General features: G+C 31.0%; 1 pseudogene; it reads right to left on the reverse strand.

Annotated features, from left to right (window-relative positions):
- LOC142328308 (cardioacceleratory peptide receptor-like) overlaps positions 1-10,192 on the reverse strand; it is a 164,605-nt pseudogene extending 154,413 nt beyond the window's left edge.
- Positions 10,193-11,570: the final 1,378 nt, after the last annotated feature.

Genomic DNA, 11,570 nt, shown 5'->3' on the forward strand with positions numbered 1-11,570 from the left:
TAAACGGCTATAAAAGTGTAATATAAATTTCATAAATAGTATTGGATTACGACACGGGTAAACTAAATAAAATTAAATACATAAAACATTTTGTTAATAACTCACCCACTACAGCTAACATATTATGATCATCAAACGATAAAGTAATCCCTAAGTTTATACCCGACAATCCTTTATTAATCCCTTTTTTTATATTTATATATATATTTTTTTTTAAACTTAGACTATATCCATAGGAATAACCATGAAATCAGTAATTAATTTAGTGATTTTATTTTATTCTTTTGATTATCATCTAATAATTATTTGTTTCTTTATTATACATAATATTTTCTGTATTTAATTAAATATCATATTACAAATTTATGAAACGGATGAATTTACGTCGAAAATAAAGAAAATGCAATACCTTAACGTTTAACTTAAAGCTCGATCCGCGAATAATAGAGACTTAAGATTAACAATGTTTTCGTACCTCCCAGTTTAAAAATGTTGATAAAATACATCATGAACGACATATAAACTTAAAAAAAAAATGAAATTCCCGTTAAAAGTGTTAAAATAATTTTAATTTTATAATAATAAATGAATTTTTAAAAACGTTTATTGGAAGAACAACATTTTTTTTAAATTATAAAAAAAGAGGACTTCTACCGAAAATAAACATTCTTGCTTATAAATAAAATATTCCTTTTAAAAAATTATTTCTTTTTTAAATGTAAATAATGAAGTAATAATCAATCAGTTAATTTCTCCCGTATGGACATTTAAATTCTGTATTATCCAATAACAAGTGGAAAATGTTTTATTATAATTGGTAGTAACCAACTGATAAAATTAATATTTAATTTTAATTAAGTTCATCTTTGTTCTTTTATTGAGAATAATTGCATACTGATGGAAAAATATACAAAATATAATCGAGTTTTTAATTTAGAAAAATATAATGAATACTGGTGCTGTCCATAAAGAATTAATTCTATTTAAGATTTATAAATTATCCATTTCGACCCAGTAACGTTTGTGTTTGATGAACATACAATAGAATACTGTAGTAGTCGAAGATGCTCAGTAATCAGGAAGGCCTTATCGGCATTTTAACTTTAGAAAACATACATTTTTTTTCAGAAGACTTTAGAAAAATATCCATAAAGAATAACTAAAACAAAGGCTTCTATTAATTTAGAAAAAAATAAATAAAATTCTACAGGAATTGAAGTTTATGAACTAAAACTAAAGAATACAACAATGCAATAATACTTCAACACTAAGGTTACAAAAATCTTAAATCCTTAATATAAAGATTCGAATAATACTTCGATCATTTTGTAATTTTAGTAGAAGAGTGAAATTTGGTAAGCAATCTGTTCGTTGTGAAACAAATTTTCATTTCATTAACTCGATATGGATTAATTAATAATGCTTAAAATTGAGTGACTTAGTAAACCATTATAACTTTCTTTACTGATGTGATAAAAATCGTACCGTAATTATAGAGGAGCATAATATACCCCGAGTTGATGTTTTTATGAGAGTACTGGTGACAAATTTTTTCAACTGATATGTAATGATATGATTCATATCTCTTTTCGAGATTTTTATTTTTATTTTTTTCCGTCAGCTGACTGTATGTAGCAGAAATATGAAGCACCTCCTTACTATGTTCTCTTAATCTGAGACATTTTTCGAATAAATAGAATGCCAGGGGACAGTCAAGTAGCCACCAGATTCAATTGATTTGATATTATGATATCTTCAATCCAAATGACCTGATCTACCTAAAAGTATGGATTATGAACAATTCATTTATGAATCACGACGAAACTTTTTATGAAAAAAATCATAATCCATTAGTTAAACACTGCGATGAATTAATATAGACCGAAGGACGACACTGTCACATTTTTCTTTGATGTATTGTAAAAATATAATAATAAAATACTAGAAGTTTTTTGACTAAAAAAAAGAAGCAAACACACACACACACACACACACACAAATATACACATGTGTACTCCTCTTTTATGTATACTTGGATTGTCAGATCAGAATACATAGAATAATGCATTTTTTCCATTACGGAAAGAGGATATATTTATTTTTCACTCTCAGACCGAGAATTTACGACCCGTATGTTAGAGCTATGATATGTGTAAAATATCAAGCTTCAATTCAATAACGATAAAAGGTTTCTCTAATAATAGTAACCAATATTAGTTCCAGCTCCTATGTGTCAAAATTAAACGTCACTTGTTGCATCAAATGATCAGCTGTTTTTATGTGGTCTTGGAACATTGATTAGTAATAATGTAAGCGGTTTAATAAAGCATAAAAGAAAAATCTACTTCACTCCTTACTTTACCTAGCAAAACCTGTTATATATTTGTTTTTATATTTGGCAAAATAATCTGTTTTTAAAAATAACATATCTTTTGTCAGGTCAGCTCAGATGGAATCATTTGATTATGACACCCACTAGAAAAAAAAAAAAAAATACTATGAAACTATATAACATTTAACAAAAAGGTAGTCTTGGTTTTGGAAATACATACTTCTCAGTGTTAGAAATTTATTCATTTCATAAAATGTATTCATAAAATGTATTTGGAAACATACGTAAAATTTTTTTAAATATATTTTTAAGTAGTTTCTCGTTAATATCATGAATCACTTGAAATTTTTAACATAAAAATTTTTGCTCTTTAATATATATATATATATATATTTATCTTAGGAATACTTATAGAAATAATTCCAAATACAAAAGGATCTATCTTTAGTACATAAATGAGTTAATAACAAAACTAAATTTTTGTTACACTCGTACATAAATAAGTAAATATGGTCTAATGAATACTCGTATGTTAACTATAAACATTACTTTAGGAATATCTAGGTTTGCTTATGCAAGGCAAATAGAAAAGCTATTGGCCCAGATTTTTTCTAGAGGATCAAGAAACACGGTCAAAACATTGAACCGGTCAGGATCACGAAATTAGTTATATAATAAAAGTTAGCAATGATATAAAATTCATATCAAGTATATAAAATGTTTTTTTTTTGTCTTCAGTCATTTGACTGGTTTCATGCAGCTCTCCAAGATTCCCTATCTAGTGCTAGTCGTTTCATTTCAGTATACCCTCTACATCCTGCATTCCTAACAATTATATTCCAAACGTGGCCTGCCTACACAATTTTTCCCTTCTACCTGTCCTTCCAATATTAAAGCGACTATTCCAGGATGCCTTAGTATGTGGCCTATAAGTCTGTCTCTTCTTTTAACTATATATTTCCAAATGCTTATTTCTTCATCTATTTGCCGCAATACCTCTTCAATTGTCACTTTATCCACTCAACTGATTTTTAACATTCTCCTATAGCACCACATTTCAAAAGCTTCTAATCTTTTCTTCTCAGATACTCCGATTGTCCAAGTTTCACTTCCATATAAAGCGACACTCCAAACATATACTTTCAAAAATCTTTTCCTGACACTTAAACTGATTTTTGATGTAAACAAATTATATTTCTTACTGAAGGCTCGTTTCGCTTGTACTATTCGGCATTTTATATCGCTCCTGCTTCGTCCATCTTTAGTAATTCTACTTCCCAAATAACAAAATTAGTAAAAAAAACAAAAAAAAAAATTGAAGGATAATTCGATATTAATTTATTATATATCGTTAATAGAATCGCTTTAACAGCTAATAGATTAACAAAATAGATCTACATCTATGATGACAGCAAAACAAAAATCTTAAAATTACATTTTTTCTTTACCGTTGACACACCATCTACCAATGCCAGCGGTGGGACGTGGTCTGACAAGATTTCGGGTTAAGTTGGCTTTTTCCAGAAGAAGCAGTTCCACACAAGTTGACAGGAAGAGCGGATTTGGACAAGGTAGTACACCTAGCAACAAGTATCCTGAAAGATAAAGCGAGAGAAGCTAGAAAATGGGATACAGCCTGATTTAGAACCCAGATCAGTGAGAGGATTGAAGATCACCCGGCAAGGAATCAGAGTTGCGTATAAAACACCTGAGACTCGGGCAAAGAAAGTGACCTGAGGATCAAGGGGCGAAGGACAGCTTCCTGTGGTGACGTCGTGCGTCTGCACTTGTGCGGATGGGTGACTGTGATGAAGCATGGGGACTCCAAACCCCTGGAACCTAAAGGCACCTCCTGGGGCCACGCAATGCTTAATTGCTGGACCAGCCCCAGAAGGGGTGAAACGGTGAGATAGAATTTTTAGTCGGTAGGGTGCGGTTACAGATAGGCTCTTAACAACATCTAGCCGAACCCTTGCGATCCGACATTTACCCATTTATGGCGGGTGCGTAAATGGCATTTCTCAGACTCATCTATAACGAAAAAAAGATACAAGTGGCATAAATATTTTCCGATTAAAATACGTGAAAAAGTATATTCTAGGTCGTATAGGAAAATGGCCGGCCTTCGTGGAGCGGGTGGTAGAGTCTCAGCCTTTCATCCGGCGATCCCGGGTTTGAATCCCGGATAGGCATGGAATTTTCACACACACTACAAATTCTTCATCTTATCCTGTGAAGCAATGCCTAAAGGTGGTCCCAGAGGTTAAACAAAAACAAAAAAAAAGATCGTATAGTAAAATGTAAATATATATATATACTGGCATCCCCGTCACGGCTTGCCCGCGCTATATGGTTACTTGCGTTTCCAGTCGTGGTTAGGGGAAGATTAGCTCTTGCAATTTCTTCACAGCAACAGTATGATCAATACAGGTCCCATTAATTAATTGCTTATTAGGTTTTACATCGCGATTTCACATCACGGTTTCGCCCGTATATCAATACGGCTTCACCGGCAACATTTTTTTAACGGCAAACTTATAGTTTGCTGTTAAATTAAGAATAGTGTATTTTAGATTTCCAGTAACTCACAATAAAAGGGTAATTTTAAATGAAAAATACAGAAGGATTATATACGATACAAAACGAATACGTTGTTATATAAAAATAAAATAAAAAATCGATATCTCAATTCATTGCCAAGAAAAACACGAAAATGTGAAATATATATTTACCTATTTTAACCATTTGAATTTGTAATTTTTGGAAAATTCTTTCCTCATGTTTTCATTAAACTCATGCTTAAAACATGGTAAAAATGTATTTTTCCGGTTCTTAGCCTAATCCGATAAACACCACTAGGAGGTGACCGTACTTCGTTTCTGACTTATTAAAAAAATTTTTAATACTTTTATTTTATGTTTTTTATTCAAGTAACACAAGGCAAGTGCAGACAGTCGTGTTGAACGTACAGTAACAGTGGTTGTGTTGGTTAAGCCGCCGCACCTTCCACCGTCGCATCCCTTAAAAAAAATCAAAATTAAAATAACACTAAAATGGTTATTAAATAATAATATGATGAGTATATTAAATGTAGTGGATAACTCGCTTAGTGCAATCAGAAAAGGGAAAATTTTCAATCATTTTGCACCAATTTCAAGGTTGAAATTAAAAAATTATAGAAATTGGATGTAAGATATTTACAAGGAAATAACACACACAAAAAATCAAGTTCACAAGAATCACAACACTCAGTACATAAAAAAATTAAAAAAAGTTGTTGTGGACTCCACATGACTTCCTTGTACGCCTATTAATTACATATATTTTTTATTACGTATTTTGTTTCATATTATTTTTATTGTAATTATTGATTTACTAATGATCGTAGAACGTTTTTTCCAAACAGAGGTTGATATATTAATAAATAAATATATTTTATTAAAAATAAAAGTTAAAAAAATAAGATGAAGTAGGATTTGAACAGATGTGCCTTCCCCTTGTAAGATCCTAACATTTCTGTAATTAACATTTTACTTGACTATAATTCTGAAACATCATAAAAACCTTTCAAGGAAGACTAACTGCTGCAGTTAAGTAAAAGTTCAAAATTCAATTGTTTTATATTTTAGGCTTTATTGGACATTTTTAGTGAAGTAAAACTGCGGTGACTGTACTGTTACAAGCAGAACAGTCACCTCAGTCTGTCCTCTTTTTTTCTGTGTAATTAAAAATCTTTACTGGACGTTCTGCAGTTGAATAATTATATGATTATATTAATTTACAATTTCTGAATAAAACTGCGGTGACTGTACTGTTACAACCAGAACAGTCACCTCAATCTCTATTTTTTCTGTGTAATTAAAAATCCTCACTGGAAATTCTGCATCTGAAAAATATTTGACCTAATTTGCTTACAGTTTCATTTTAAAATTATTAATAATATCATAAAATCTTATACTGCTAATCACTTAGCAACAGTTTTTGAATACTGAATTACTTATTCTTTTTTATTAATACTAGAAAATAAAATTCGTATATATATATATATATATATATAAATATATATATATAAATTTATATATATATAAATAAAAAACTTGTGTCTATACTTTACTCTCTCTCTCTCTTTCCCTCCCTGTCACCCTTACCAAAAAAAGCTAATTTTTCAAGGCCTAATTTTATATCATTTTAAGAGAAATTAATTTTTCTATTATTAATATACAATTGATATATGACCTATAAGTTACATTATTTTTTAACAACTTTAAATAAGTGGTAACATCCTCGTTAAACTTTACCGACTACATCCCCCGGTTATTTCCCTCTCCACGTTATTCCAACTACATACTTAAATAACCACAGTATTTCACATGCAATATAATTTTTGATAATGTTTTGTTTAATTAATCCCAAATTCTCTAAATCGTGCACCAACGCACATATGTAATAAGTACAATCCGAATCAGAAAAAGGAGGGTTTTTTTTTACAATATTCGACTTTTCTTGCGTCGAATAGTGAAAAAAAAATTAAAAGATGATTTTTTTGTATTTTTACTATAGACATATTTTTTTTAATTTCCTATTGTCTACCCTGAATTTAACTACACTCTATTTTAGTAGAGAGATTCAAAAGCACTACATTGGTTAATATTGTTATTCGTCCTGGCTGCAGTTTGTTCACAGATAGGCCGCCTGTTCGTATTATTCATTTTTCCTTCATCATTTAGATTTCTACATTGGTTAGAAGTCCATGTATTATGGTCAAGTTCAAAAAATAATATGATCAATGCTGATACCGCTATCATGCTCTGAATTTAAGGACCTCCCGAGTGGGTGCAACTTTAGTTTAGATTGCGGAGATATTTGATGATCTATCCGGGGAATTACCTTCCACTTCTATAAGACTAATAATTGAAGGGATAATTAGCTAAAATTGGCATCTAATCCTTTCTAAAATACAAATACAATCTTCCATTTCTAGGGAGTACTTTCAACCATCAATTAAGTGATACATAAATGAGTCAGGAAAAGTTTACTTATGTAGTATTTGCATGAGAAAAACAAATTTGTACGTCGATGTTCTGGCTAGCTGGCACGTCTAGCCAGAATCTGGGCCCTCGGGGCTCAGATCAGCCCTGGGTCAAATCTCGGAGCAAACTCAGTGGCTCCTCGCGGCCTCCCAAGGCCAAGGTGCTTACCCCATGGCCGCAGTGCTCGCTTTCCTCGCCATTCACAATTTGCCAGAAGGACTGTCGTCCTGGACACCCGCTGAGGTTGCTTCGTTCGCCATTCCCATCTATCCAGAGAGTTCTCCTCCTCTGGACCTTGTACTGCATGTTACCCTCATGGTTGTGAGAATAATATTGATAAAAAATAATGATAGTATTCAGGCTTTATAGAAAACTTAAAAAAAGCTATATTACCAAAGATATTTCAATCGTAACTACGGTAACTGAAGTATTGACACCTTTGACGACGAAATATTCAGAACTTATTTCTTTCCCATTGTGGCAGAAATATAATAATGAAGTAAAAGAAATAATGTATATTTCCGTTGAATATCTTTAATTCACAACAATAATGAATATTTTTAATATCTTAAACTTCAAGGGTGCTATGACCCCGGTCAATAGCTTACCTTGGATAACAAGAATGTATCCTGCAAATTTGGAAATAATCGGTTGGTTGGTTTTTGCGTGCTGCAATAACAAACAAACAGACAAACTTTATGTTTATATCTAACATATATATATATATATATATATATATATATATATATATATATATAGTAGATATATATATATATGTAGATTTTATAATTATCGAGATCTGTTAAACTGAGATTTGTTAATTGTACCTGATGCATGCAAAAGTCGATTTCAATAAAAAAAAAGGGTGCACAAATAGATATTATAACAGTCTCTAATACAAAATACCAACATTCTGTGGCTTATAGTTTTTCAGTTACGCGAGATAGTTACGTAATTACAAACACACGTTACAGCAAAACAAGTAAAAAATGATTCAGGGATGGTCAAACTGTATTTCCAGACGTCTAAAAAAATCAATTTTTCATGACAATGCATTTTTACTTCATAAGAAGAAGTAAAAATCTTGAAAAATTTCTTGAAAATATATAACTTTTATTTATACCTGTGTTACGAAACATTAATTCAAATAATTTTATTTTATATTGCCGATAAATTTTCAAACATTCCATTCCTAAAATACGAATCACAAAAGAGTAGGTAAACAAACATATTTACAACCGGTTTCGATATTAATTATCATTTAAATATTGAACTAATCTGCAATTGTTTTTTAATATAATATAAATTTTATGGTAGATAAATATTAAATGTAGACAAATTAAATTACAAAACACAAATTTTAATAAGAGCAGAGAGACACACAAACATACACACACGCTCAGAGGGAGAGTGAGAGAAAATACAAGATTCCGTAAAAATAGAATGTTAAAAAAATGTTTTTTTAAAATATTTAATCAATAATAAAAAGTATAAGAAATTCAATACTCAAAAAGTGTTCCTTAAGTGATTAGCATTGTAATATTGCAGGATGTTAATCAATTTAAAAATTGATTTTGTAAGCTTATTGGGTCAACTAGATTTCCAACCTCATAATTTCCACAAACATTTTACATAGAAAATAGTTTATTGAAATAAGTCTGAGGCGACTGTTCTGGTTGTAACAGTGCAGTCACTACAGTTTTTTCAGACATTGTAACCTTATTAGATCAAATATTCAGAATTTTAAGTAAATATTTTTAATTACAGAAATAAAATAAGTATGAAAATATGGCTGATGTGACTTTCCTGATCGTAACATTACTGAAACCGCAGATTTATTCAGATTGTAAACTAAGGAAATCAAATATTCATTCAGATGCTGAATTTCCAGGAAAGATTTTTTATTGCAGAAAAATAATATGTATGGCAATATTCAGAAATTCTAATATTCACTCTCAGACCAAGAATTTATGACCCGTATGTTACGCCTATGACGTGTAAAATATCAAGCTTCAATTCAATGACGATAAAAGGTTTCTCTAATAGTAGTAACCAATATTACAGTTCCTGCCCCTATGTGTCAAAATTAAACGTCACTTGTTGCATCAAATTATCCGCTGATTTTATGTGGTCTTGGAAGATTGATTAGTAATAATGTATCCGGTTTAATAAAGTACAAAAGAAAACACTACTGAACTCCTTCCTTTATCTAGCAAAACCTGTTATTATTTGTTTTTATATTTGATAATGGCAAAATAATCTGTTTTTAAAAATAACATATCTTATGTCAGGTCACCTCGAATTATTTGATTATGACACTCGCCAAGCAAAAAACAATATTAACAACGATATCTTGAGAAATATATTATAGTGGAAGTGGAATAAGTTTCTTTAATTTGAATAGTAAACGAGTCGTATGATATATCTAGTAGTGTCATAATTACAAAAGTTATAGGTAACCTAATATAATACCAAAATAAATCTACAAGAATTGTTCAGAATAATTATCATCTTATACCTTGTGGAAAAGTAGGAAATAAAATAATCTAATACTTTCAAAATGGAATGCTGTTACATAAATTTGAAAATTTCATGCTAAAAAGAAAGCTGTAGTATTATTTTATGTGTAATATTATTTTATTAAGCATATAAAGTTATTTAATTAATTACCTGCTATTGCTAGCTGCATTATAAAGAAATTCATACGAGATTTTCTATTTTTCCTGAGCATAAGTGTTACAAGTACTGCTGAATTTCCCAGCACTATTAAAATAAATAGCGTCCACATTACAGCAAATTGCTCCGTCTGAAATTAAAAAAAGTAATACATTTATTTTCACAAAAATATGTGTAATAAATTTATACTCTATTCTTTATGCAGTGATATAAAATAATAAATAAATTTATTTCATTTATAATTTATAATAACGTATAAGTGTGGCTTTTTTTTTTAGTAATAATAAATCCAATCACGTCCGTGCAATAACATCTACGTACAAGTCAGTGGCGGGAACGACATGGTACTTCGGTACCTTCAGTTATGTCGGCCAACGGGGAAATGAAGCTCAGGAGCTTCCTATGGAGTACGGGATTGGCGGTTCCAAGCTGTCCGAGGTGGGTGCGGTTGTGCTACTCGGTTTCGCTGTTTGCAGTGGGGGTGGAAGGCAAAACCGTGATCTGTTTGCCGACGCTAGACGGAGTGCGAACGGGAAGTGGCCCATCCCTCTTCTCAATTGTGGAGCCGGGTTGATAATGGGCTGCTGTGAGTGAGCTTGCTCTGCCGAAGTCTTACGCCGTCCAGTGTAAGTCTGTCGCTTTGGCCTTTGGCAGGGATTGTCACACGGATAAGGGTATCGGAACCCTTACTGCAACATTCGAGGCCTAGGACGTCTGTATCGTGGGTCAAGCACGTTGCACTAGGAAACAGATATGCGTTTGTGGTGAACCGCTCCATCCTGATACTAAATAAATAACAATTCAAAAGGTGATATTGAAAAGTATTTTTTTCACATATTTATGGAAATATTAAAAGGAGATGCCAAATAAGTATCTCTTTTTAACTCGACATTAGAAAAATAATATTATTCAAAGGAAAATCTCCAATTATTTTTAATAATAAATTAATGGTAAGATATAAATAAGTCGCTAATTTATTAAAGTTAAAAAACATCATAATAATACTTTTTTATCTTAAGCCAAAATATTTTGATGAGTTAATAATTTCTGTTGTTTAGTTTTAATAGGGATGAAATCCCTTTTTTGAGGAGGATGAAATGGGAGAAACAATACTGAGATCTGAATTTAAGAGAGCATTAAAAGATTTAAATGGCAGAAAGGCTCCTGGAATAGACGGAATACCTGTAGAATTACTGCGCAGTGCAGGGGAGGAGGCGATTGATAGATTATACAAACTGGTGTGTAATATTTATGAAAAAGGGGAATTTCCGTCAGACTTCAAAAAAAGTGTTATAGTAATGATACCAAAGAAATCAGGGGCAGATAAATGTGAAGAATACAGAACAATTAGTTTAACTAGTCATGCATCAAAAATCTTAACTAGAATTCTATACAGAAGAATTGAGAGGAGAGTGGAGGAAGTGTTAGGAGAAGACCAATTTGGTTTCAGGAAAAGTATAGGGACAAGGGAAGCAATTTTAGGCCTCAGATTAATAGTAGAAGGAAGATTAAAGAAAAACAAACCAACATAC

This window comes from Lycorma delicatula, chromosome 7, assembly GCF_047948215.1.
Source record: "Lycorma delicatula isolate Av1 chromosome 7, ASM4794821v1, whole genome shotgun sequence".
Taxonomy (NCBI): domain Eukaryota; kingdom Metazoa; phylum Arthropoda; class Insecta; order Hemiptera; family Fulgoridae; genus Lycorma; species Lycorma delicatula.